This window comes from Manacus vitellinus, unplaced genomic scaffold (assembly GCF_001715985.3).
Source record: "Manacus vitellinus isolate BGI_N305 unplaced genomic scaffold, ASM171598v3 scaffold_28_pilon, whole genome shotgun sequence".
NCBI lineage: Eukaryota > Metazoa > Chordata > Aves > Passeriformes > Pipridae > Manacus > Manacus vitellinus.
The window spans coordinates 3,549,893-3,555,592 of NW_021940122.1; positions in this window are offsets into that span (position 1 = coordinate 3,549,893).

The following is a 5,700-nucleotide window of genomic DNA, read 5'->3' on the forward strand; positions in this document are numbered from 1 at the left end:
CTTAGCTTTTATATCTGAGCTGATGTCATATGGTCTGGAATATCCTTTTGGTCAGTTTGGGTCAGCTGGCCTACTTGGGTCCCCTCCCAGGATCTTGCCCTCAACTAAGGAAGGAATGTTACAGTGTTGGTGCTGTGCTCAGCAGTAGCCAAAACACCAGTGTGTTATCAATACCCTTCTAGCTGCCAGTGCAAAGCACAGCACTATGAGGGCTACTGTGGGGAAATGAGCTCCAGCTCAGCCAGACCCAATACAAGTAGCTGTAAGAATAACATGAACACAGGACAGAGAGAGACTGAAAGCATGCAAAAAGACAGCTTCAGTGCATAGTCACATGAAATTAGAGGAAGAGAAGCTGGACCAAGAGAATAACAGAGGAGAAGCTACCTGCTTACCGGCCTCCCAGGTTATAGTACCCTCACTTGGGACTACCAAGGTGAGACTCACAAAAGGTCGTCTTAGATGCCTTATGAGGTCATGTTCCCTGCCTCCCTGAGAAAATAGAAATAAGGGTTGAGGAGATTAAAAACCTGTGAGCTTGCCTGGGTGGAAAGAAGTGGATGGGAATCACATTTACCTCTGGTCGTAGCCATGGCATCTGTTAGTTTTCAGAGGAAAACAAAAGCACTTAATCTTGGATAACTAGTATAATTATGTCAGTATTTTTGCTAATAAATATATCCAAGTCAAAGACTGTTCACTTTAGCATGGGACTGAACCCAAGCCAGAATCCTGAGTAACTTAAAATTTTAAAGTAGCTTGAGTAATGTGTTTATGTTAGCTGAAGCAAAAAGTTCTATGCAGCCTCACACAACCATGGAAAACTAGAATTTCAGTTCAGAGGCCACATGTTGTAGCCAAATGCCCATTTTCTTTAGTTTATTGAGAATTTATTTGCTTTTGTTCTTTCCTTGCCTCTTTCTTAATCTGTGATCACACCTCCTCCTTCTACTTACACTTCACTGGCTTATTCCATCGGTTCTCATCTCTCTGTTTTCTTTGGTCAAGGGTCAAGAGTTCCAAACACAGATTAAAAGAATTATATCAACATTATCAGTTGGTTCTGCTTCACTTGGCAACGCCTCTGCTTTTTGAGGATGGTAGTTGATATAACTGTGCTGACTTTTTTCTTTGCAAAGTTATTTGGGGAGCTTTCTCCAAATTCTTTGCTGGTATTAAATTATCCTAGTCATCTCATCTCCTAAGATAGAGGAGCATGCATTTATTTTAAGAAATTACATAATGGCATATTCTTCAGGTGGCTTCATATCTCTCTTTCACTGTTTTCGCTTTGGTTCTTGTCCTTCCCCTCAGTTTTCTCTCAGATAGAGCCATCTCTTCTGCACCTGTGTCTTTTGTGTTCTCCATAATTTGGGATGATCTCTTTGGGGTCAGGTTCTGCACTGTGGTGATTTGTCTGGTTCAGGCAAGGCCTGGAGAATTTGATCCAGCATGTAAGCTAAAACTCACATTCTACAAAAATATAGCTGTGACTTTTTTTATTCTGAGATTTATCCTGTTGATGAGGCTTTAGCGCTAAGCTTAGCAAAACTTCTCTTTATTCTTCTTGAATGATTTAAAGATAACCTAAGGCAAAGGGAGTCCTGATCTTCATGAGGTTGAGTCAGTTAGATTTTTCAAGTAGGATAGAATAGAATAGACTATTTCAATCAGAAGTGACCTGCAGTGACCATCCAGTACAACAGCCTGACCAATTCAGAGCTTTTATGTCTCAAGAAAGTATGAACAGAATATGTGCTGCCTTGGCCATCTGTGTGTATATTGGCACACTCTTTGATTTATTCCCTGTAACTCAAGGTACAGTTTTTCCAGTATTATTTGTAGAGATGTGTCAGCTGAGATCCTGAAAAGTATTTAGATGTGTGACTCTTGCTTAAGGCTGAACTGCATTGACTTTGCCCAAAGTTCACAAGCTGGATAAGAATGAAATCAATGCTGTTCAGGTATGGAGGTCAGAAAGACAATGACAAGCCTGTTGGCTCTGACCCAGAGGAACTCGTGTAAGTTTTTCATTTTCAATATGTGGGCAGCCCTGTGCCTTTTCTAAACTTCTCAATGCATAGGTCCCAATTACTATTCCAGGCATCAACTTCACACATGCCAGTACCTTGAAATAGTGAGGAATAAAGTAGCAGTTCTCTGTGTAAGTACTCTGTCTTTAAAAGTAAATCTAAGCACAAGCAATGTTTTATATTTGCTAACATGTTATTAGCAGAACTCCTCCTGCCCACGGTTCACGCCAACAGCTCTGGCACGAAGTGCCACTACCAGTGATGTTCATACTCTCTGATTGCAAACGGTACAGTAGCCTTAAAGATGCAGGTCAGTACAGTAACATGTTGCTGATGAGATAAACATGGACTTGAAATAAAATCTAAAAACAGAAAAAGATTTGATAGCTGTGAGTCAAGGGTCAAGTCTAAGTAAGTTTTCCTAAGGGCCAACTGGTCTTCTGCCAGATCTCCTGGGTCTCATGCAGACCAGTTTCTCTTCAGCTATGTTGGCATCACTCTGCTTGGATAATGCCATGACTGTCTGTCAGGTTTATCTCATATTACAAAATCCTTAACACTAAACTGGAAGAGGTTGAAAGGTCTCTCTTGATCTTACAGGGAAAAAGCCTTATTTCAACATGGTTATGGGTTTGCTATTTCTTCTTTTCATCAGTGCTGTGTTCCGAAGTCATATTTATCATGAACCTCCTAGTATTTGATATAAAACATAAAAAAAAGTTCTGATGTCCCAGCTCTCGTTGTCAAGTGATTAAACATGAATCTCAGCCTTCACAGAAAAACCACATTTCTAGGCTCAGCATTGTTGAGAAGTAGTTGGAAAATACTGTTTGAAGCACTTGAAAATTACTGAAAGTGAAAAATGTTGGAAGTGCTTATATATTCTGCAAACCAAGAAACCAGAATATATTAAAAAATAGAGTTCACTTTTTTTTTTTTAATTAACAGAAGTCCCATGGGTTTTAAGTTAGTCTTGAGATTTAGGAGGAAGAACAGTCAAGTCCTCCTCTATGACTGTTTTCCCCAATTACTTACACTTTTCTGTTATTCAAACCACTCTTCAAGTCAAGTCGATCGGATGGAGGATTTGGGTTTGGCTTAGCACCTACCTTTGCCGAGTTTCAAGTTAAAGGAGACCCACAAAGGGAGTTGCTGTTGGTATTTCTCCTCCCCTGCCAGGCTACCCCACTTCACACATTTTAATTAGATTTAGAAAAACCTCAAAATGTTCTCCTTGTTTTTTGAATTTCCCTTTGTTAATGTGAAGATTACCCTGCCCTAGTTTATCTAAAAAATTGCCGACAGCGTGCCATCAGCAACCCTTGTAGCATGGCTGGGGCAACGCTCAGCATTAATGAAGCAATGTTTTTCTCTCAGATGTTTGAATTCAATCCATACTGTTGTTATTTGTTAAATAAATAGGACTTTATTTCCTGATATCTTATTTTTTAAAAAATAAGGGCTTATTTAAAATGTTAGGCTTTGTGTTGGCTCTCAGATCAGGGATGACTTTTACTCAGTATAGTATAAGTGTAGGTGGGGTGCTTCTGTGTCACAGAACACATGAGAATAAAGAACTGCTGTGGGCTCCCTGTACTGGGCATCTGTGCTCAGTTGCACTTGGTCTGACTGGGCACAACTCTGTTCATTTCCCTGCACTGCCATCTGGTTTGTGTTTGCACGAGGGAAAGGTGGTTCATGTTCAGTAGGGTGTCCTGAGCAGGTTGAAAGGCTTTCTTATCCAAAATGGCTATTAGGAAAGTTAAAGCTATCTTGATCAGGTTTTGAAGCTGGCAAACTTTTGCAAGGCAGGCTCATCATCACCTTACTCTGTCTTGAGGAATTTGGGCTGGAACCTTATCGACTTTGGAGCAATGTCTTCCCACACACAAAGGTTACCTGAACATTAAAAGCAGATGCTGCAACTTAGATTAAATCTTAGACAAAAACTAAGTTCAGTTCCTACTTTTGCTAACTAGTTGTCCTAGGACTTCACAGGAACCACTCTTTCACTTCCTTGGTTCTGCTTTTTGGGTTTTTTTGCACATCTCATTTCTGCCCTCCCCCAGGATACATTCTGTTTCCCACCCATGCCTTTCCTCATCTCAGAATTACTTAACTTTCTGAAGAGGAGTTCTGTGAAGTGTATCCTACACAGATGCACTGGTAGGGTGGAGCTGGGAATAGAGCATGGGCAGAAACAAGGGTTTGGGACAGGGATGAGAGAGAAAGGTGGCATTAGCCAGCAGTGTGCCGAGGTAGCCAAGAAGGCAAACGACATCCTGGTCTGTATCAGAAGTAGTGTGGCCAGCAGTACTAGTGAAGTGATTTTCCTTCTGTACTCAACACTGGGAAAGCTGCACCTTGAGTCCTGTGTGTAGTTTTGGGCCCCTCAGAAGAAGAAAGATGTTGAGGTGCTGGAACAAGTTCAGAGAAAGACAACAGAGCTGGTGAAGGGTCTGGAGCACAAGTCTTATTAGGAGCAGCTAGAGGAGCAGGGGTTGTTTAGCCTGGAGGAGAAAGAGGAGGCTCAGTGTGGGGGGAGACCTCATCACTCTACAACTATCTGAAAGGAGATTGTAGCCAGATGGGGATTGGCCTCTTTTTCCAGGCAACCAATGATAGGACAAAAGGCAATAGCCTCAAGCTGCACCAGGGAGGTTCAGGCTGGACATCAGGAAGAATTTTTTCACTGAAAGGGTGGTTAAGCATTGGAATGGGCTGCCCAGAGAGGTGGTGGAGTCATTGTCCCTGGGGGTGTTCAAGAAATGATTCGACATGGCACTTAGTGCTATGGTTTAGATGCCATGATGGTGCTCGGTCAAAGGCTGGACTCAGATCTCGGAGGTCTTTTCCAGCCTTAATGATTCTATGATTCTATGATATGGGACAACATGACACTGCAGCTCCAGGATAAGAGACCAGAATTACTCCTTTCTGTGGCACTGAGGGTCTAAATCAGCTTAAGATGATATTGCACTGTCCCCTCAAAGGCCTTCATGAGCCTGTGGTGTGCACAGAGAATGGAGAGCAGCCTAAGTTATCAAGATACAGTTCTGTGGGAGATAGGTGTCCACCTAGAGCAGGTGTTCTCAGAGATGATCCTTCTATGCGTAATTTTAGTGTCCAGCCTTTTCCATCAACTTCTTGGCCTGTGTGCCTTCTCTTCTGGTGTTCTCTTCTGTAGCTCCTTTGGCTTCTTTTGCCTGTCTGCCAGTGTTAGCTAACAAGCTTCTCCAGCTTCCCTAAGCCTCTTGAATTCTCTTTCTCACTGTTACTTCTGTGTCTCAGCAACTTACTCTCACAGAAATTCCCTCATCACCTTTATGGTCTCTGAGAATGAGAGAGGGTTTCTTTGTGTGCAAATTAATAAACTGGTGTAAGTAAAATCAATGAAGAGCAAGGCTACAGCAATGCAAAAACTATTATTCATTTATTGGACAAGTTTTAGTGCTCACGCTTGAGGGTATGGTGGTAACTATGTTAAAAATGCTTGGAACACGGAAACTAACTGGCTGACACCACTGTTTCCCATGAAGCTTTGCAACCTTAAATTGGTACATGTGGTCATCACGGCCCTTGAGCCAGCACAACCAAAGCCACTGCTAAGTTTACCATTGGCTTCATCAGCTAAGAAACTGAGTCCTAAATTCTGGATTGTTCAGGA